A 24,479-nucleotide genomic window follows, 5' to 3' on the forward strand; every position below is an offset into this window, starting at 1 on the left:
CAATTCAATTCAAGGTATCTATTAAGAATTTGCTATGTGTCAAATATGAAGACTACAGACATAAAAATAAAAGTGTCTCTACCTTCAGGTAACTTTCTACTGGGGTAAAAATAGCATATTGGACATCAAGGTAGTGCAGTGCATAGAGTACTTGGTCTAGTGTTAGGAAAACCTAACTTTAGACACTTACTAGCTGTGTGATATTGGGTAAGACATTTCATCTTATTTGCCTTAAGTTTCCTCATAAATAAAATGAGCCAGAGAAGAAAATGGGAAACCACTCCAATTACTTCAATATTTTTGCCAAGAAAACCCTCTGAAAAATAGATATGTCCAAAAATGACTAACCAATTATATTACAATAATGGATAATGTACTATTCCTAGAACCAAAAAGACTCATCTTCTTTAGTTCACATCTAGCCTCAGACGATTACTATACAAAGTCTTTTCCAAGCCCTCTTTCATTCTAGTTAGTGCCTTCTCTCTTGTGATTATTTGATCCTGTCTATAGCTTTTTTTATACAATTTTTTTCTTCAATAGGCTGTGAGCTTCATATCCCCAGAATCTAAACGTAGTTCCTGGCTCTAGATGCTTAATAATTTTTATTGACAACAAATAATAATAATAAAATTTGCGTAGTATTTACTATGTGCCAGATACTATAAAGTGTTTTACAATTACTATCTCATTAAATTCACAAAGCAATACTGAGAGTAGGTGTTATTATTAATTCTGATATACAGATGAGCAAAATAATTGAAAGACAGACACCACTAATACTTGGAAAAATCAGGAGAGGTTTCCTTTAGAGAGAGCATCAGAATCCATTTCAAGTGGAGTTTGGAATGTGATTGATACAGATGTTTTATAAGCCATATTTATTATGAACAAACTTGTGTATAGCTTAGGGTAGAATCATAGAATTACAGAATATATGAGAGCTGGAAGAAGCCCACCCTATATCTGAATAAAAAAATCTTTCATACTTTGTAAGTGGTCATCCAACCTTTGCTTGAACACTTTCTAAAATAGAATCCACTGTCTCTTGAAGCAGCCTTTTCCACTTTTGGAGAGCTCTAATTTTTAAGATTTTCTTCTGCAGCATCAAACTTAAATTTCCCCTTTTATTTTCAACCTTTATTTTCTTGTTTTATCCACTGGGGCCAAAGAAAATTCCTTTCCCAGAAGAAAGCCAGTCAAGTACTGAAGAACAACTACTGTGTTCCCCTCCAACTCCTGATTCTCTCTCAATTTTTCCAGGTTAAACATATTCAATTCCTTCAACCCCATATGGTCCTATATCATTCTGGTTTCATTCTCTGAAGAACTCTCCACTTTATCTCAATATCGTTCCAAAAATGTGGTACAAAAATATGATAAAATCATCTCATAACAAAGAAGATGCTCACTGAACTAATTTTGAACACCCTTTCTCTCTTGATGAAACATAAAGGTTGTATGGGTGTTCTTGGTTATTATATTATATTTATGAATATTGGGATTGTTGGAATCAGGTGTAGGAATTTGCTGTTATCCATATTAAATTCCATCAAATTTAATTCATTTCCATGCTGTAACTTTGTTTGAATCTTTTTGTATATTAACTCATTCCTTCAGTGTACTACATAACCTGGTCTGTTCTGCCCTGTTGGTAGATTTGATTAACAGATTCTCTGCAACTTTGTTCTCATCATTGCTCAAAATATAGGAAAGTCATAGATTTAAGAAAGATCAAGGAAACCCTCTAATATAGGTTTCCTTTCAAGCTGCTATTAATCCACTAATAGCCTATATTTTATATGGATATTTAGCTAATTTGAAATCTACATATTGATCTAATTAATATTTATCTTTCTATTTTGTCCAGAATGGAAACATCAAAAATTTTTGTTGAATATTTTTACTAAAACAAAGATAACTATCTGCAACAACCTGTTGATCATCTACCATGTCCCTCCAAAACAAAACTAAACAAAACTAATTTAATTCTTATCACTTGATCCTTCTTAGCAATTTATATCAGTTTCTTTTATTAGATGTTCTCACTTCACTCTTCCATATTCTTCCATTATGCCTTTTGAAGACCCAATCTTGTATTGGAACTATACTCTCCTTAGAAATTATTCTCTGCATGTGGATATGTATATATACACATATATTATGTATAATATATATTATACATGCATATTCTCTTCTACTTCTAAAACCTATGGTCTTCTAATCTTTTATCATCCTCACTACACACATACACACACATACCCTTGCATAATGTGGAAATGGGAGATGGAGAAAGAGGTGGGGGTGGGAATAGGAATGGGTATAGGGTAGCTTATGATTTTATCAGTGGTGAAGACCTTTTCATACTGAAGAGAAAGTGGTGGAACTTGTTGGGATTACTAGGTGAGAACTGAGGTTGTCTGGATGGTGACAAGGTGAGAATTCAGGTTTTCTGGACAATTACAAGGTGAGAACTCAGGTTGACTTGATAGAGGGGGCAAGCTCATTGGCTGGGGTGGTTCTTCCCAGAAGCCCTTGCATTGTCCCACGCCCATTCTCTGGGAGATAAAAAGAGACAGCATTGGGCGCAGAGGGCAGATCGGCCTGGAGAAGGATAAGAGCTGGAGGAGATTCAGAGCCAGGATTCAGAGGAGAAGACTTTGAATTGCATCAGGCTTGACGGGGCTCTCTGCAGGAAGGGAAGTCACTTCTTTGGACAAGAGTTAACAGCAACTGCCTGGAGACAACGGTTCGTTACAGGAAGAAGAATCTGTCGGAGAGATTTGAGTAGAAGACACAGCAGATCTCTTCCCAGAGAGTGATCCGGCAGCTTCTGGAGACGACAGCTCGTTACATTTGGCGCCCAACGTGGGGCAAGGACTTTTGCTTATCCTGACAAGAGGAGCTAGACCAGACCTTTGCAATTTGGCGCCCGAACAGGGACAGACACAGTCCTGATTCCAGTGGAAAAGCTTCCGATCTAGATCTCAGTCTCTCTGACCCAGAACCGTGAGTAACGAGGAAACTTTGTTAAAGATTAAGTGAGTGTGCTAATAGATAAATAAGGAACTTGTTAAGGACTAAACCAGGAATCTCTTATAGCTGAAATGGGGCAAACACCTTCTGTTCAAGGAAAATGTTTAGAGAGCATCATCAAGGTTATGAAAAGCCAAGGATTGATTATAATTTTAGAGGAGATTACTGAACTTTTAAGAACTGTGAAGGTTATATGTCCTTCTTTTTCTCTGGAAAAAGAATTGGATCCAGATGAGTGGAAATTAGTAGGAGAGCAATTAGGTGAACAGTACAATTACCTTTGTGACATTTTGCCCTTTGGTTCCAGACCAAACTCAGTTTCCAAAGATACAATTCATACCTACAATTTAATCCAAATGGCTTTAAAAAAATGTTATTCTAAAGGAAGAGATGAAGGAGCAAAATGGGGAGGTGTCAACTAAACTAGGTGAAAAGGATGAATCAGATAACAATGAAGTTAAGTACAATTCTGAGCAACAGGAGCACCTCCCATCTCCTCCCTCAATTAACCCTTCATGGGTGGAGCAAGAAGGAGGAGAGGAAGAGGCAGAAACACAAACAGAATTGCCTGTGAAGAAGCCTAAGCCTATGACAAGATTAGAAAAAGCATTGGTTAAAGCTAAGAGAGAAGGACAGGATATAAGTGATTTTATACATGCATATCCTGTGATTGAAAATATTGACTCTGTAGGTCAAAAAAGGAGAAGATATGCACCTTTAGATTTGAATAAAATTAAGGATTTGAAAAAAGGTTGTACCCTTTATGGGGCTACATCAGCTTATGTCAAAATGTTACTAGATGGTTTGTCTTATGAAGTCCTAACCCCGAATGATTGGAAATCCATAGCAAGGACATGTCTGGAACCTGGAGAAAATTTATTATGGCTTGCGGAATTTCATGAATTATGTAAAATTCAAGTCAGATGCAACTTGGAAATAGGAGTTAACACACAATTCACTTTTGAGCACTTAGCTGGTGAAGGTCAGTATGGAGAGAATTCGGAACAAATTAATTATACCATGACAATATATGAACAAATTGCTAAGGCTGCAATAAAAGCTTGGGGTGTCCTTCCTGGACAGAAAGATCGTGGAGAGGCTTTCACTAAAATACAGCAAGGTCCCAATGAACTTTTTGCAGATTTTGTGGGACGTTTGCAAACTGCTGTCAAAAGAACTATTGGAGAAAATTCAGCTACAGAAATAATGACCAGACATCTGGCTAAGGAAAAAGCCAATGAGCTTGCCCCCTCTATCAAGTCAACCTGAGTTCTCACCTTGTAATTGTCCAGAAAACCTGAATTCTCACCTTGTCACCATCCAGACAACCTCAGTTCTCACCTAGTAATCCCAACATCTCCCCCTTTCTTTTAAACCAACAGGGCTGTGTCCAGTGCAAACAATTCCAATGTAATTGCCAGATGATGAGAAGAGATTTAGAAAGTGGTAAATAGAAGGTAATTAGATAGGTTAACTGCCTGGGAGAGAGGGTTTGCTTGTATTTCTTCAGCAGGAGAAGGAATCAGATGGGTGCCAACGAGTCATATTCGCCTTGTCCATCAGAGAGAGACAGAAAAAGAGAAAGACCTCAAAATAAAGGAGAAGATCTAAGAAACATCTGACACTGAAAGAGCATGGATAATAAGAAGACTGTTAAAGAACTTTAAAACCAGCAGGAATCATTGGACTTCCTCACACAAGATGAGACTAATGGACAATGGACTTATGGACATTTATAAATTTTCAATTATGTTATATACTTCTAGCATGTGTTATGTTACTATGTTACTATGTGCTTATGTAATTTATGTAATTATCTGTAATACTTCCCATATTGATGGATTTATGTTTCAAGGTCATGACTGTCCTATGTTCTAAATCAAAAGAAAGGGGGAGATGTTGGGATTACTAGGTGAGAACTGAGGTTGTCTGGATGGTGACAAGGTGAGAATTCAGGTTTTCTGGACAATTACAAGGTGAGAACTCAGGTTGACTTGATAGAGGGGGCAAGCTCATTGGCTGGGGTGGTTCTTCCCAGAAGCCCTTGCATTGTCCCACGCCCATTCTCTGGGAGATAAAAAGAGACAGCATTGGGCGCAGAGGGCAGATCGGCCTGGAGAAGGATAAGAGCTGGAGGAGATTCAGAGCCAGGATTCAGAGGAGAAGACTTTGAATTGCATCAGGCTTGACGGGGCTCTCTGCAGGAAGGGAAGTCACTTCTTTGGACAAGAGTTAACAGCAACTGCCTGGAGACAACGGTTCGTTACAGGAAGAAGAATCTGTCGGAGAGATTTGAGTAGAAGACACAGCAGATCTCTTCCCAGAGAGTGATCCGGCAGCTTCTGGAGACGACAGCTCGTTACAGAACTGGTTGTCACTCGGATAATAAGTAGATGAGCTCAGATGTGTACTCAGCTCCTTGCACTGATCAATCATATTTTTGGTACTGCTTCTTTCTCATCTTACCTAAAGCAATGAAAACATGTTTGCTTCTGCTATTCTAACTGGAATCTGCAGTCCTGAGCTCTTCGAACAAACATCAATATCCATTGTGATTTCTTTTTTTTTTTTTTTAATTAATTCATTTCCTCTTGCTCATACTTTTTACAATTTTGTTTCTCTTCTCTTTGCTGTGTCTCAGAATAGATGTTAAGGGGAAAATATCTTAATGAATAGAGCTTTCAAAATTGGAATAGGTTACCTCTTTACATTTCCATTGACATTCATGACATTTACACTTTCTCCGTACTTAATAGTATTTTATTTTTCCAAATACATGCAATGATAGTTTTTTTAGCATTCACTTTTACAAAACCTTGTGTTATAAACTTTCCTCCCTCTCCTTCTTTCTCTCTTTTCTCCAAGATAGCAAGCAATCTGCTACAGGTTAGACATATTGCACTTAGCTTGATAAGGAATATATAAATATATTTTCCCTAACTAAATTACTAAGTGAGTAAAAGTGTATGCAGGGAGATTTTTACTGCCATTTTCCTGTCATACTGTTATTCCAACATACGGTTGTTTTCACCTAGAACTTTGGGCAAGATTAATTGAGCCATTTTTACTAAGTAGTGTTTATTTTCCATGATATAAACTTTCCTGACTCATTGGTCTGGTTTTCTTTTATGAGGGCACAACTTTTTCTTCATGACTAGCTTTCACTGGACAAATTGTCTCTACATAGGCAGCCTCACTAATAACTCTTCATGGTCTAACAGTACCTTTTAAGAATCTCAAGGTATTTCACAAGTTGATTTTCTTGTCAACATCACCTGATCACCAGCATTCCCTTCCTCAAAACTTTAGATTCTGACATTTTAACTTCATATGCAAAGTCATATCGAAGAACTCTTTTCACAGAACTATGAATTTAAATTCACAAATTTGAGAGAGAGAAAGGAGTTCAGTAACCATCTACTCCAAACTATACATGAAAAAAAATTCCCACTAGCACATATCTGAGAGGTGTTATTCCTCCCTTACCATTTCATATACCCCATATCAAATATCAGAGCTATTATGAAGGAAATTTTGGCAAACTCATGGGATAAGTGAGATTAGAGAAAGTTAAGAGTCCAAGATAAGGCCAGATTTCTACTCCTGAGATGCCATAAAGATAAGGAGAATCTTCTTAACTGAAATAAATTAGAAAAATTTAAATTTAAAACAGGAGTGTATTGGGGGTGAGGAGGAAGATAATGAATTATGCTTTGAACAAAATGCATGTTCAATGTTTTTGAATGCTGGATTTAAGATGTTTTCCATAAACCTAATTAGAAATTATTTGACTTTTATCCAAATATGTTCTAAACCACTGGTTTCAGGACTGAGTTGACCAAATATGGGATGAAAAAAAAAGTTGGTTTGAATTATTATATTGATATGTGACCTGGAATCATAGAAGGATGTATAACATAGAAAAATACCTACATAGACACATGAAGAAAGTCATATAAAACCACACTTAGAACTATATAATGTTTACTCAAATAGTTCTAGAGAAATAGAGAGAACTCTAGAGAGTTCTTTTGTTCCATTTTTTTTAGATATAGGCAAGTTTACAATTAGAGCAGATGGGCCAATTTAGGAATACCAGCTTAAATATCATTAGTCTTCTTATATGCAGATAATTTTAGGGTGATGTAGAAACTAATTCCCCCATTGAAACAAGTGCAAATATTGAGTTTTGCTATGTTTCTACTCCAAAAGCTCAGCTATTCTGCCATTTGGCATGGGGGGGAGGGGCGGGCTGAGGCAATTGGGGTTAAATGACTTGCCCAGGGTCACACAGATAGGAAGTGTTTAAGTGTCTGAGGCCAGATTTGACTTCAGGTTCTCCTGACTTCAGGGCTGGTGCTTTACCCACTGCACCACCTAGCTGCCCCTATTCTACCATTAAAAAAAAAGAAAAGAATGCCCAACTTTGGCATCCTTAAGTTTATAAAGTACTGTGCCTAAATTTTCATTGTAGCCCTCAAAATCCAAACCTGTAACATATTTACTAGACTTATTATTTGATGATGTCACTCCCCATTGAGTGGCTCCCTATTGCCTTTGTGATATAATGAAAAGTCAATAAACCACCAACAAATATAAATATTTCCATAGACATAAAAGGAATAAAAAAATAAAATTGTACATGAAATAGCAAACTTCATTTATGTATAGCTTGTATAGATTTTCTTACATAATATACATATATATATATATAAAATGTAATTTTTTTACATACACATATTCAATGTGCTAGTTCCAATTTGTCCTCCTTGTTTTTCTCTCTCTCTAATTTTCTTTCTGGTATTTTCTATTCATTTTATCTTTTTGGAGGATAGCAAGTGGACACATTACTGGCCATTCTCTATCCCAAATCTTCACCCTCTGAATATTGTTTCATTATAATAAATAAGAAAAGTTGAGCTAAATAAATCTACATATTAGTCATATCTGAAAAAAATATTATCTCATTCAGCACCTCTAGTCCATCACCTTACTGTCTAAATATGAGTCAATACAATTTTTCTTGAATTGTGGTTGATTATTGAGTTGATCAACCTTTTTATCTCTTTCAAAATTGTTTTCCTTTACTGTCATTGTATTAATTGTTCTCCTGGTTCTACTCACTTCATTATGCATCATTTCATAAGGACTATGCCACATTTCCTTGAATCTCTTCCTTTCATAAATTTTTGTAAGAGAACTCCATTATGTTCATTATTTCATAATCTATTTAAATACCCTCTAATTTCTGGTCATCCCTTCCTTCTAGTTCTTTGTTACAAATAAAGGTACTCCTATAAATCCTTCATAATATATTTTTTCTTTGATCTTTTTGAGATATATCTGATAGTGATATTGTGGCCCTTAACGATGTATAGAACTTAAGTACTTTTATGGTGTATAAATTTGTGGGACTTTTGGGTAGAATTCCCCCTTTCTTTCCAGAATGGTTAGATCAATTCAGATCTCCAGATACAATGCATTAATATTACTATCCTCTTTTAGACCTTCTTTACCATGACCATTTTTTGTCATATTTGCCAATCTGATGGGAATAAAAAGATGATCTCCAAATTGTTGCTTACTTTTCATTATATCTGATTTGGATACTTGATGTATTTTTTTCATAGCTTATCTTTCTTTTTTAAGAACTGCCTGTCATATTTTTTGACTTTTAGTTTTTCTGGAATTGTTTCTAATCATAATATGCTGTGTATATTAGTTCTTTATTGGTAGAAATCTATAAAATTATTTCTCAATAAACTTTTTAAATTCTAAGTTGAATTAATTTGCTTGTGCAATTTTTTATTTTACATAATCACAATTGTCTTTTTATCTCCTGTGATATTTTTCTTTTTTAAATTTTTTTATTGAAGCTTTTTATTTTAACCCTTGCAAAATCTTGTGTTCCAATGTGTACCTTCCTTCTTCCATCTCTCCCTTAGATGGAAAATGATATTATATATGTTAAACATGGTAAAATGCATGTAAATTCAATATAGGCATATATATTTATACAATTATCCTACTGCACAAGAAAAATCAGATCAGAAAGGAAAAAATGAGAAAGAAAACAAAATTCAAGCAAACAATAACAAAACAAGATCATTGGAATGGGCCTGAATCATCTCATTGTTGAGAAGAGCCACATCCATCAGAATTGATCATTATATAATCTTCCTGTTTCCGTGTGCAATGATCCCTTGGTTCTGCTTATTTCACTTAGCATTAATTCATATATGTCTCTCCAGGCTTCTCTAAAATTATTCTGCTGATGGAAACCATATAGAACAATAATATTCCATAACATTCATATACAATAACTTATTCAGCCAGTCTTCAACTGATGGGCATCCACTCAGTTTCCAATTTTTTAGTAAAAAATGAGCTACGACAAACACTTTTGCACATGTGGTCCCTTTCCCTCCTTTAAGATCTCTTTGGAATATAATTCCAGTAGAAACACTGCTCGATCAAAGGGTAGGCACAGTTTGATAGCCCTTTGAGCATAGTTCCAAATTGCTAATGGTTGGATCGATTCACAAGTCCCCTAACAACGTATCAGTGTCCCAGTTTTCCCACATCCTTTCCAGCAAGTGTCATTATCTTTTCTGTCATCTTAGCCAATCTGAGAGGTGTATAGTGGTACCTTAGTGTTGTCTTAATTTTCATTTCTCTAATAAATAGTGACTTGGAGCACCTTTTCATATGACTAGAAATGGTTTTAATTTCTTCATCTGAAAACTGTCTGTGTATATCCTTTGACCATTTATCAGTTGGAGAGTTGCTTGAATTCTTATAAATTTGAATCAGTTCTCTATATATTTTAGAAATGAACCGTTGAATGTAAAAATATTTCCCCAGTTTGTTGCTTCCCTTCCAATCTTGTCTGCATTAGTTTTGTTTGTACAAAAACTTTTTAACTTAATATAATCAAAATTATCTATTTTGTGTTCATTAATGATCTCTAATTCTTTTTTGGTCACAAATTCTTTCCTTCACAGATCTGAGAGGTAAACTATCCTATGTTCTTCTAATTTGCTTATAATATCACTTTTTGTGTCAAATTGATAAACTAATTTTTCCTTTGGTATGTGGTATTAAGTGTGGGTCAGTGCATAGTTTCTGCCATTCTAGTTTCCAATTTTCCCAGCAGTTTTTGTCAAAGGGTGAATTCTTATCCCAAAAGCTGGGGTCTTTGGTTTCTCAAACAGAAGAATACTATAGTCATAGACTACATTGTTCTGTGAACCTAACATATTCCACTGATCAACTATTCTTTTTTAGCCAGTATTAATTTTTTTTTTATGACCGCTGCTTTATAATATAGTTTTAAGTCTGGCACAGTAGGGTCACCTTCTTTTGCATTTTTTATTAATTCCCTTGAAATTCTTGACCTTTTGTTATTCCAGATGAACTTTGCTATTTTTTTCTAGATTTGTAAAATAATTTCTTGGGAGTATTGAACTGAATAAGTAGATTAATTTAGGTAGTATGGTCATTTTTATTATATTTGCTTGGCTTACTCATGAGTGCTTGATATTCTTCCAGTTGATTAGATCTGACTTTATTTATGTGGAAAGTATTTTGTAATTGTGTTCATATAATTCCTGATTTTGGTTTTGATTGCTGCTGCTTTATAATATAGTTTTAGGTCTGGCACAGCTTAGGTCACCTTCATTGGCATTTTTTCATTAATTCCCTTGAAGATAGTTTTCTATCACTGAATTGCTTAGTACCTATTTCCTACATTCTTAGTTGAGAAACATATCTCTTCGTTCCTTATTAGCTCAATTATATGTGTGTATATACATATATATCCACATATTCTCACACACACACACACATACACACACACACACACACACACACACACACACACACACACACACCATCTAGGTCATTTATCTGTTTGGAGCTCTTTGTAGTAAATATTATTGAATAATGACCTAAATTAAGTTTTTCCAAAGTATTTTTAGATTCTTCCAGCCATTTCTCTTAAATAGTGAGAACTTACTTGATTTTTTTGAATCCTTGGTATCAAAAAAAAAAAAGTGCTTCTAGGTTCAATTCTGGATCTTGTGCAGCTAATCTGTTCATTGATTTGAGTTTCTGTTTTAAACAAGTCCCAATTAGTTTTGGTGATTACTGCTTTATAATATAATTTGACAGTTGTACTGAAAATTAGTCATTTCCCCACTTTTTTCATAATTTCTTCTGAGATTCCTTATATCTTTCTCATTTGTTAACTCTTATGATAAATATGTTTCTTTTTTTAAAAAGTAACTGTTTGATTTTAAATTAAATTAACATCTTCTTGATAATGTCCCAGAGGTTAATTCTCTTTTTTTCATATTTTGATTTTGGTGATTTGATTTTCTTCCCTTTTTAAAAAATCAAATTAACTCATTCTTTATTCATTTTATTTGTATTTCGAAAAAAAAATACTAATATTTTCACCATTTCAATAGATATAGTGCTTTTAATTATGTATTGCTTCTATTACTTGCCCTTTGACTTGCCAATTCCTTATAATTCAATTATTTTCATTTAATTCAAATTCTTCCATATCGTTTATTGACAATATTTCTAATTATGTTCTAGTCAATAAATGGTATTTAAAAAAAAACAAAAAACACATTTTCTTATTTTGCATCTGCATGTAAAGTTTTTATCCTCTAGCATATGATCAATGTATGTAGTGTCATGTAAATCATTCATATATTTATATTTTTTATTCCCATTAAGAAGGGGAAGATAGTATGTTATGTGGAGAACTGCATTAGTAGTTATGGAGACACAGGTTCAAGTTTTGCCTAGCATGTACTAGTGATGTGACCTTGGGCAAGTCATTTAGCCTGTCAACATTCTATGCAGCATGTTAAAGTGACTCACTGTTGTGATACATTCCATTAGATTGTACAATTCCAAAAAGTAAACTAATTGATTCAAGTGTAAAACAAATAATTAACTTTAGCTTTACTTTTGTAATCTGAAGGAGATTCAATTTTTTTTTTTCTTGTAAAACAATTTCTTTAGAGGTAAGAACTGCACACGTGCACACACACACACACACACACACATACAGACACATGCATGTACTCATTTTAACTCTAACACTTTATTTTTTTTCCTGATTGAAATAGAGAAATTGAGTCATGGGAACAAAAAAAATAGTAGCTGGCAACAATAACCATAAGAGAACATTAGTTTGTAAATTGACTCTACCAATTCTTCTAGCATCTAGCATCATTCTAGCAACTAGGCAGCAGGACCCTATCAGTAACAACAATTTTATGTTTTGTGGTCAGAGGATCTTAGTGCATCTTATTTAATATAAATAAATTTCTGAGCCTCTTCCGCCGGCCATTTTAAATCCGGCTCCATACAACGCACCATCTGTGACTCCCTCTTCAAGCCACCTGCCCACTGCCGACAGCCCTGCTGCCATGGAGGATGTGAATAAGTACAGCAACATGGAGGAGTTTGCCGAGGGCTCCAAAATCAACGTGAGCAAGAACCAGCATGACAACGGTAAAATGTTTATTGGAGGGCTAAGCTGGGATACGAGCAAGAAAGATCTCATTGAATACCTGTCTCATTTTGGAGAGGTTGTAGACTAAACAATTAAAACAGATCCCATCCTGGGAAGATCGAGGGGATTCAGATTTGTGCTTTTCAAAGATGTTGCCAGTGTTAATAAGGTCTTGGAACTTAAAGAACAAAAGCTGGATGGCAAGTTGATAGACCCCCAAAAAGCTAAAGCTTTAAAGGGAAAGGAGCCCCCCAAAAAAGTATTTGTCAGTGGACTGAGCCAAGATACCTTTGAAGAAGAAATTTAAAGAATATTTTGGAGCATTTGAAGAGATTGAAAATATTGAATTTCCTATGGACACAAAAACAAATGAAAGAAGAGGATTTTGTTTCATCACATATACAGATGAAGAAACAGTAAAGAAATTATTAGAAAACAGATATCATCAGATTGGTTCTGGGAAGTGTGAAATCAAAGTTGCCCAACCCAAACAGGTATACAGGCATCAACAGCACCAACGGAAAGGAGGGAGGGGTGCTGCAGCTGGTGGACAAGGTGGGACTAGGGGTCATGGCCTAGTCAATGAAGCAAGTATGGCAAAGCCTCCAGAGGAGGTGGTAATCACCAAAACAATTACCAGCCTTATTAAAGGAGGACTTGGAGAAAAGCAACTACAGATGCTTACAGCAGCCTATTTTGCAGGATGATGACATTGAATGGAGAGTGGTCTTCTATTGATCTGAGATGACTATTTTGTAAAAGACTTTTGGTGTACATGACACAATTGTACATAGCAGCTGATTTAGTTTTCTTGTTTTTGCTTTGTCCTTTGCTATCTGTGTTATGACAAATGTGGATTTGTGTTTATACAAATTTTATTTGTATCATTTCATGTTAAATGATTCTCAAAAATAAATTACTTGTGATTGTTTAAAAAATAAATAAATAAATATCAGAGTTGGTTATAGTTAAGGATTCTTTCTTAATAAATATATAATATTAAACATGTAGCATACAATAAATAACAAAATGCAAATATTAGGTAACATTTTATTAAGTATCTACTATATTTAATGTTCTAGGAATGTAGCACAAAATAGGCATAAAATAATATGACCCTTCTCCACTGCATAAGATGTGAATAAAGTGAAAATATAAGTTTCTGGAATTCAATTCAATTGAGCAAATATTTATTAAGTGACTATTTTATGCAAGGCATTGTTCTAAGTCTTGGGGATAGTATCTAATAGTCTAATGCAGGGGTTCTCAAACTATGGCCAGTGGGCCAGATGCGGTCTGCTGAGGACGTTTATGCGGTCCTCCGGGTTATGGCAAAATCAGACCGGAAATGACATTCGACCTAAACTCCCAGTAGCAACACAAACTTCTGGCACTGGGCTGAGGCAGTGGAGACAGAGTGATACTGAGGTGAGGTGAGTTCCCAGGCCAGGGTGTATGGTGTGGGGAAGGGAGAGAGATGCAGAAGATGGAGAACTGACGGCCTGCGGCCTTGTAAAGTAATGGAAGCCACCGCAACAGATAGGTGCGAGGGATGTACAGTGCATGCTGCACATGTCACGGCCACTGCTGGGGGAATATATGGGCTGTGTCTGGTACACGGGTATAGTACTACAAGTCCTAGCTTGACTCTATCATTGTCATTATGCTGTAATGACAATGTACCAGCTTCCTCTTTAGGCACATGCTGCGGTACTGATTGCTATTGTCGCCCAGAGTGAGGCTCCTGGTACCAGGCCGTGGCCCTGTATCCATAGTGACTTCATGTCTGGCTATTGTGGTCATCAATTTTATCATTGTGTGTATGTTCTGTAGTTTCATAAAGAGATGGAATATTGCTAACATATGTCATCACTTTATAATCACTGGGGAGTTCTGACCTCAGTGACCCCCCCACTTATCCTGGTATGAGGGGGTACAGAGCTGGTATACTGCTTTATCTCCCTCCAGATTCTTAAGGTCCCCATACACTTCAAGTCACATGATGACCTCCCCCAGAAGCCCCAATGTACGATTTGTCACTGAAGCTCATTTTGCACATACAATATATCATGCAGTTATATGCATATATGCACAGTCTTTCCTGCAATTATGATAAATTATGAGTGCAGCACGTACGATCATGCAGTGCTGGATCACGAGAATTGATCCCAGAATAAAAAAGAAGCCAGGGCATTTGAGAGGGCCACCTGAGCAGTGACTTGTGTGCAGTGAAAGTCTGAATCAGGAAAGAGAATGCAGGAAACGGAAGCATCACAGCACAGAGGCAGCTTGGAGGAAGTTGAGCATTGAAGTCTGTATGTCTCTGTGTGGGCAAAGTTATTGCTGGTATATTGTTTTTATAGTGATCTCTCTCTCTCTCTCTCTCTCTCTCTCTATATATATATATATATATATATATATATATATATATATATATATATATTTAAATATATATATATATATATATATGTATTTTACTAATAACAATTTGGAATCCCTTAGAAATAATTATGTCAAGAAAAAGAAAAATTGACTTGGAGTGTAGGATATTGACTTGGAGTGTAGGATATTCAAAGAACAGTGGACTTATGATTACTTTTTCATGCAGTACAAGGAAAGAGCTACATGTCTGATATGCCAGAATATAATGTCTGTGTTCAAAGAATATAATTTGCGTCAACAGTATGAAACTCAACATAAAGATAAATATGATTGTTTGGTTGGAGAAGTGAGAAAAGATAAAATATTAAAACTGAAAAATACATTGACAACTCAGCAAAATATTTTTGTGAAGCAGAAGCAGCTAAATATTTCATCACTGTGAGCAAGTTTTCAAGTTGCCAAGCTAATAGCATGCACTGGCAGATCATTCATGGAGGTGGAATTTGTTAAAGAATGCCTTCTTTCTGTTGCCAAAGAGATGTGTCCAGAGAAGGTGGATTTATTTAGTACCATGAGTCTTTCAGGACCTACTATTACATGGAGTATTGAAGAAATGGGAGACAATCTGCATCAGCATTTGCAAAACTCCACAAAAAAAAAATTTCATATTTTTCCTTGGCACTTGATGAAAGCAATGTTGTTCATGAATCTGCACAACTTCTAATTTTTATTCATGGGATGAATGATTATTTTGAAGTCATAGAAGAGCTTGCTGCACTGCAAAGCATCAAAGGAACAACTACAGGAAAGGATATCTATGAAAAGGTTTGCCAAACTATGAATGGTTTGGAGCTGGACTGGGCTAAACTAGCCAGAGTGACAACTGATGGTGCCCCTAGCATGGTGGGGAGTAAGAAAGGAGTAATTGCTCCCATTAACCAAGAGATGGACAAACATAACCATTCTCATCCAATAGCCATACACTGCCTCATCCACCAACAAGTGCTGTGTAGTAAATCACTGAAGTGGGACTCTGTTCTGAAAATTGTGGTATCTTGTGTTAACTTCATTAAAATTAATGCAATAAATCAAAGACTATTTCAGGAATTTCTGTATGAGCTAAATGTTGAGTATGAAGATATTCTATATCACACAGAAGTCCATTTGCTGGGTCAAGGGAGAGTTTGGAAACGTTTCTATCACTTACTTCCACAGATTACAACTTTTCTGCTTTAAAAAAAACAACGAAGTACCAGAGCTCAATGATGCAGAAAGGAAATGGCACCTTGCCTTTCTGACAGATGTAACAGAGCTACTCAATAATTTCAATATGCAACTTCAAGGAAAGGGGAAGCTCATCTGTGATATGCAATCACATGTCAAAGCATTTGAAGTAAAATTAGGCCTCCTCATCAAACAAGTGAAGGAGGAAAACTTCTGCCATCCCCCCACAACTCAAAATCTATTAGCAGAAAAACCGCTGATTGAATTCCCAAACAAAACATGTGTGGAATCATTGGAAAAATTGCCAAAGGAGTTCCAATTTAGATTTAAAGAGCTTCATCTCCATGAACAGGACATACAGCTTTTCCATAACCCATTTTCTATTGACATTGATACAATTGGATACAATTTACCAAATGGAACTGGCTGAACTGCAGAATTGTGACTCTCTGAAAGACACATTCAAGTCAAGCAACCTTCATAATTTCTATGCATTTCTCCCCTCTGAGACATATCCTCATCTCAGGAACCATGCACTCAAAATGGCAACCATCTTTGGCAGCACTTATGTCTGTGAACAGACTTTTTCTAGAATGAAATATTTGACATCTCCAACCAGATCAAGACTAACAGATGCACATTTGCATCACTTGTTACAACTAGCAGTGACAAATATGGAACCAGATAATGACCATCTCATTAGCCAAAAGCAGGCCCATAGTTCCCTTTGAAATACTGGTAAGTTTATTGATTTAACTTTACTTCATTTTAAATATTGTATTTGTTCCCATTTTGTTTCTTTGCTTCAAAATAAGATATATGCAGTGTGCATAGGAATTTGTTCATAGTTTTTGTTTTTACTATAGTCCAGCCCTCCAACAGTCTGAGGGACAGTGAACTGGCCCCCTTGTTAAAAAGTTTGAGGATCACTGGTCTAATGAAAGAGAAAAAATACATGCACATGGAAAATCATAAGTAAACAGATATATGAGTTTGCAATATGTAAAAGAACTGGAAAAAATAGTTTTATTTTGTTTGGAGTTTTTGTTTTGTTTTAGAAAAGAGAAATCAATCAACCAGTGTGCTCTTAAATCATTAAGGAAAGCTTTGCCAGGGTTTGGCAATTAGTTCAAATTTTAATATATGATGAAGATATGGGGGAAAAACACAAAGGAGGTGGCAGAATGTTTAAGGTTGAGGGAGATGAAGATATGGCAAAGGCACTAAAATAGAGTTAACCATGCTCTATCTGCCCAATATATGTAGAAGTGGAGCACACTGAGAAGACCAAATAAGTGGGACCATTTGCATTAGTTTGCATTGGAAATTATAGAAGAGGGGAAAAAAAGATTGAGTGTATCACATAGTGCTAGTTTATGAATGATTTGGGGTGCCAGTTTTTGGAATAGGAGACAAAGATAATAGATGAAATTGATATCTACATATACATATATATATATATATACATATATATATATATAAAAACTCATGTTTTATATATTTACATATATATATTAGTGTACATATGTGCATATGCATGTATGTATGCTTTAACATGCCATTTTAGTAGATTAATTGATGGGCTAATATATTCTTTAAAGGTATTTAGGAGTAATATTCCTATGGAATATATGAGTTTGAAGCTAAAAAAAAAAATAGAAGGGAAAACATGGACAATGTTTTGTCCATGGACAAAATCTTCTGTACTGATTTTGTTATTTACCAGCTACATGACTTTGGGAAAGTAATTTTATCCCTCTGGGTCTGTTTCTCTACCTGAGAATGGCAAAAATGAGGGAAATTATTAAATTATATTTACATTTTCTTCCACACTACATTCTTAGTTATTTGAATTGTCTTATATTACTGAAACATCTCAAAGAATAGACAATACTTAAAGATATTCACATCGCAAGATCATAGATTAATATCTAGTATAGACTTATGATATTATCTTCCCCACATGTCTCATTTTATAGAAGAGGAATTGCAGCTCAGATATGCAGTGTTTTACCTTATATCACATAGGTAGTAAGTGGCAGAATTGAGATTTGAATTCTGGTTTTATAGCTCTAATCCAATCACCTTTCCACTAGAAAAAATAGCTCTAGGTCATAAGCTGTTTTGGCTTCCCCAGATCAATACATATCACTAGACCATGGAAAATTGATATTTGAACCCAGGGTGGAGAAAACCATTCAGCATTAAATCTCAGCTGAGAGAGCTTAAGCCAGTTTCCTTTTATGTGGGTCTTTGCCTGTAGACCCTATTTCAGCTACAGAAATGCACACACGCATACACACACACACATACACACACACACACACACACACACACACACACACACACACACACACACAAAGAGACAGGTCTGTTCAAATCAGTGTTCAGCCCTAAGGAGTTTCAGAATAAACTGAATGGGAACTTTGAAAAAGCAACAGCAATTACTTAGGACAATCTAGAAATTGCTAAACATCACTCTATCTATTTTCTTCAATAAAGTCTGTGCCCACAAGCCAACTCTGAGTATTCTTTATTGTGTTAGGCCATGGAAATCCTTTGAACCCAGGGCCAGATGTTATAGCATAGATTCCATCATAAGAGAGGACTATGAGGCCTCTAAAGTCCCTAAGATCTTCTCATATGAATCAGTGCATAAGAAAATTATGATGAAAGATTTTAGTTCAATCTGACATCATTATTATTTCAGAAAGTTCACTGGACTTATTCCCATCATCTAAGAAAGCCTTTCAGTTTGTTAGAGTTTTGTAGCTCTTACATCTCGGTTCTTCCCTTATTTGTCATGCAAGGACCTTGGATTCTCATCCTTTTTATGACAAACCAATTCTTCTTACATGTTTATGATTATGACAGACCTTCCCAGTTGCCCAATCCTCTGGGAAACCACATTATCTCATGGTCCTAGACCAAGAAGTTCATTTAAGAGCAGCTCAAAGTTTCTTCTGTTTCTATTTACGGATCTGTATGCCACTTGCATATTTTTAAAAGGCATTCTATTTATGGTGTTTATTTTTATCTTTCTATATGTGGCTTATGTGATTCATGTTCATAATTTATAGAAAATGTGGTTTCCATTAGTGACAATGCAAAACTAATTAGGGGTAGGCTGGATTGAGATTGGCTTTTCATATTTATATAGTGATCTATAGTCTTCCTGAAAGTTATAATTATTGGTGCATTGTTTACTAGGCCATGGGTGTGTTTTTTCATATGTTGAAAGATCACACCAACTATAAAAATAAGCTAGTGAATAAGAAGCTAAGGATGCTGTAAACATATGCAAAATAAGTATTCTGAGCCAGAGTGCTCATTAGTGGGAATTTCTTTGTACATTTTGATTATATACAGCTGGTTCTATACATACTAGGAGAAGAACTATAAGAGGAATTATGGGCCTCTGATATAGTAATATATTGTTTCATATCTGACTATCCTTTTATCCTTTTCAAATATATATATATATATATGTATGTATGTATATATACGTATATATACATATATATGTGTATGTATTTAAAAATCTATGGATAATTAAACCATTAATTTATAGCTAAAAAAATATTTCAAAGGCCATACAGTATGACAATCTCATTGTACAGATGAAGAAACTGAGGTTTATAAATGTTGAATAGCTTGTCTACATCACAAAGCTGTTACTATTAGAAGCAATATTTTAATCCAATTTTCCTTGGCTTCAAATTCAGCATTCTAACCATTAAACAACTATAGACTTCGAATCTGAAAGTCAATCTTTATATTAGTTCCCTAATTAATTTGAACTTTTATTTTACTATTTTATTTCATTTAAGATTTGTTCTCTCTATCTCAGCTAGATAGGTGACAATGGCTAATCAGAAATTTGAATTTAATGATGATCAACAAAAAAAGTTTTCCTTTCTTTAGGCATCCTGGTGTCCTCTCTCTTGAATAAATTTGTAAAGCTTATTTACACTGATCAGATATGAGAGGCATTGGACTACAGGAGTCTTCATTTGCCTATCCTTCTGAGAATATTGGCAGTTAAGATCCTAAACAAATACTATTGGAGTATATATAAAAATTCTTCTTTGGTCTAGTGCCACCCAATTTAGACAAAGCCAACAAACATTTATTATGAATCTTCTCTGTGTTAAATGCTATAATAATATTGGAGAAAACAACATAATTCAGTAAATGGTCCCTACTCCATGGAGTTTATAACCTATTAGGGGGCTACAACATGTAAATACTACCAAAATTTCTTGTGACTGTCTATGTATTTTATAGAAGCCATTTCATACTAAGCCCAGTGAGATGTTAAATAATATGATATGATTTAGAGAGGATCTTACTGGCATCTTGCTGGTATATAAAATAATGAAAAGAAGGCATCAAAATCCAAAGGAGATCCTCCTTCAATTTGACCTTTATACTTCATGAGAAACATGAATGCAGGAGAAGATAACAAAGACATGGAAAAGTACAGAGAGATGGCTTATAATTGTTGCATTGAAAAATTTAATCTGCATTACTTAATAAAAAATAACAAAAAATCGTAAAAAGAAAAAAAAATTAATCCCATAATCAACAGTTATGTCTTGTTAACTGGAAAAATTTGTCTGTCATCTACAACAATGTTTTATTTCATAAAATTGTTTGTAAAATCTTACTAGATTTTGTGCTTTTTAGTTGCTTGAGGTCCGAGGCCAATAAAACCTGAAATTAACCATTTTGGAGCTCATGAATAGAACAGGAGAACTAACTTTAATGATTCCAATAATGCTGATTGGCAAATAAATTGATGTGGGATGATGATGTTGAAGAACCCCATATATCTCCCACTGTTTCTGATTTTATTTAGAAAAGACTAAGAGACAAACTAATGTTTAAAAAAGTTGCATATCTTGAAGTCAATTTATCTTATACATATAAAGTGAATTTTCCTGATCCAAACAAACTTTGCTTTCAGATAATAGTAATTTCAAATAAGAGTGATGACTCAGAAGAAATATTTCCTTTGAAATAAAAGTGCTTTTAGCATCAATTTATTGAGGGAACATCCAATTTATGGCAAAAGATGGGCAACAAGGACCTAAAATCTGTAATGAGGATTAAACTCTTTACCAATATTTTGAATTTCAGTGACTTTTTGAATATTATTGCTGCAGGGTATTATCTGGAAGAGATGGAGGTCTTTGGAAATTAGGGTTGAATAAAGTCTAAACATTATGCCAGATAAGAAAGGTAGATGTATTGAAAACTCACAAAGATTTTAGACTTACAGATCACATGACTATCCAGGTGAAGAACTAGTTAATTTCTTCAGTCCTCCTGTCCTTTCAAACCTTTCCAAAGTAGGAATTATGTAATAGAGATAAAACAACTTCAGCTGTTTCCACATTTCTTACTTTTTCAGCTTGTAACCACATTTTGCCCAAGAGATTTTTATGCAATCTTGGCTATATGGGTATATAAAATAGGAACATAGATCAAACATTTACTGACTATAAATCATGATTTTGTAACTCTTACATTCAGTTACACAAACACATATGGGGTTGTAACCCACAGTTTAAGAAGCTTTGACTAAGATGCCAAGAATTACACCAAGAATTTATTTTTTTAATAATTGCTTTTTATTTTTTAAATATATGCAAAGATAGTTTTCAGCATTTACCCTTTTAAAAATTGTGTTCCAAATTTTTCTCCTTCCCTTCCTCCACCTCCTCTTCTCTTAGACAGCAAGTGATTCAATATATGTTAAACATGTGCATTTCTTCTCTATATATTTCCACACTTATCATGCTGCACAAGAAAAATCAGATCAAAAAGGGAAAAAATGAAAAGGAAAAATAAAGCAAACAAACACAAAAAAAGGTGGAAATGCTATGTTGTGATCCACATTCAATCCCCATAGTCTTTTTTCTGGATGCAGATAGCTCTCTGTATCACATGTCTATTGGAAACAGTATGAATTACCTCATTGTTGAAAAGAGACATGTCCATCAGAGATTGTTAAGGGGCAGGTCAATTCTTCAAGAGCCTCCACAGCTGTGGATCATAGCCTCTGAAGGAGTTGCAGGGCAACTTTTGTTGATACAAGTATTGTGAACTGGGAACAAAATAAATTGGGGTCAGAGGGAAGAGGAGAGAGGTCAGACAATGCAACAGCCTCTCAGTCATAGAGATCAGAGAACAGCAACTGCTTCTCAGTCTCCTTTTATCATTCTCTCACACTAGAAGATCCATTCTGCAAATCTGGGTTGGATCTCCAATAGCCACTGTCAGATGGCTCCCGGTAGCACAAGAGATAACCATCACATAATTTTGTTGTTGCTGTATACAATGTTCTCTTGATTCTACTAACTTTACTTAGCACCAATTCATGTACATCTTTCCAGGCCTTTCTGAAATCATCCTGCAGATTATTCTTTATGGAACAATAATATTCTATAATATTCATATGTGATAGCTTATTTAGCCATTCCCCAACTAAAGGACATTTACTCAATCTCTACTTCCTTGCCACTACAGAAAGGGTTGTGACAAACATTTTACACACGTGGGTTCTTTCTCCTTTTTTATGATCTTTTTTGGATATAGATCTAGAAGGGACGCTATTGGACCAACAGGTATGCACAGTTTGATAGCTCTTGGAGAACAGTTCTAAATTGCTCTCTATAATGGTTGGACCAGTTTGCAACTCTAGCAACAATATATTAGTGTCCCAGTTTTCCCACATCCCCTCCAACATTCATGATTATTTTTTCTTGTCACCTTAGCCAATCTGAGAAGTGTGTAATGGTAGAGGTAGCTTCAGAGTGGGCTTAATTTACTTTTCTCTGATCAATAGTGATTTAGAGCATTTTTTCATATGACTAGAAATGGCTATAATTTTTTATCTCAAAATTATCTGTTCATATCCTTTGACCATTTATCAATTGGAGAATGAATTATATTCTTATAAATTTGAGTCAGTTCTCTATATATTATAGAAATGTGGCCTTTACCAAAATCCTTGGATGCAAAAATATTTGCCCAGTTTTATGCTTCCCTTTTATTCTTGTCTGCATTGATTTTGTTTGTACCAAACTTTTAAAATTTAATATAATTAAAAATTTTCATTTTGCATTTCATACTGTTCTCTAGTTCTTCTTTAGCCATAAATTCCTTCCTTCTCCACAGATCTGAGAGGTAGACTATCCCTTGTTCTCCTAATTTGCTTATAGTATCATCCTTTATGTCTAAATCATGAGTCCATTTTGACATTATCTTGGTATAGGGACAGCAAGAATTTAAGACAAAAACTCTACGAACTAACAATAAAGGCCAATAATCCTTAACTTCTAACTTGAATTTAAGTAGCTCCTCCTTCCCTTTTATCCATTATGCTCCCTGTAGCAATGTTACACAGGCTAACACATGGGCTTACACTGTAACCAAACCCATACCTCAATTTGTCGTCCTCCCTTTTAGTACCACAGTGATTCAAATTCCAAACTCAGAAATGTGTTCAGTCTCAATGTATCATCATTCTATGTCACTGACCTATAAATTTGGAGAAGAGAAGAAATGGAAACAGCACATTTTTGGTGAGAAGGGGCTAAGTGGCACTCAGACCTGAGAGAAAAAGAAGATATCCTAAAGATGAAATGAGACATTCTGAATAAATATTTCTAGAAAAATCAAAATGATTCAAAACCTGATAAAACATAAGATGATGTGGATCGCCAAGAGAACATGAAACCACAGCACAATATTTCTGAATGTTTTAAATAGGAAATGGCAAATAGGAGAGCAGAATATATCACCTGAATATAGAAATAATTGGTGGAATGAAAAAACGAAACATAAATTCATTCCAAATCTCATTAAAGGGAAAAAAGAGAAAATAATTGATTGAGAATGTAAATAGTCCTGGAGAATAAACTGGAAGAAGAAAGGAAAAAAGAATGACATTAAAAGGAAGAGAACCAAGATTTTACTCTTCAAAGTTGTATCTATGACTTAATAAATAAATATATAAATATATAAATAAATAAATAAATAAATAAATGAATGAATGAATATATATATATGGCATCTTTTGTTCCCTAGTCCTTTTACACTCCCTCTTGACCCCACTGGCTTTGTGATACTCATATGACAATGTTAAACCAAAGAAGAGAATTTTATGAATTGTCTTTTTTATGTGAAGAACTCAATATAAACACCACAAGAACTTTTATTTATTTGATTTAATAACTTATTAAGGTTTAACATGTTTATTTTTCTGAATTTATATCTTTTGATTTTGTAACCT

The 24,479-nt window shown here is 34.7% G+C and overlaps 1 protein-coding gene and 1 pseudogene across 3 annotated transcripts in view; both read left to right on the forward strand.

Annotated features, from left to right (window-relative positions):
- PRDM5 (PR/SET domain 5) overlaps positions 1–24,479 on the forward strand; it is a 215,331-nt gene that overhangs the window by 170,780 nt on the left and 20,072 nt on the right. The gene's annotated exons all lie outside the window — the stretch shown is intronic.
- Positions 12,209–13,353, forward strand: LOC141546561 (heterogeneous nuclear ribonucleoprotein D-like pseudogene; annotated as a pseudogene).

This window comes from Sminthopsis crassicaudata, chromosome 6 (genome assembly GCF_048593235.1).
Source record: "Sminthopsis crassicaudata isolate SCR6 chromosome 6, ASM4859323v1, whole genome shotgun sequence".
Taxonomy (NCBI): Eukaryota; Metazoa; Chordata; class Mammalia; order Dasyuromorphia; family Dasyuridae; genus Sminthopsis; species Sminthopsis crassicaudata.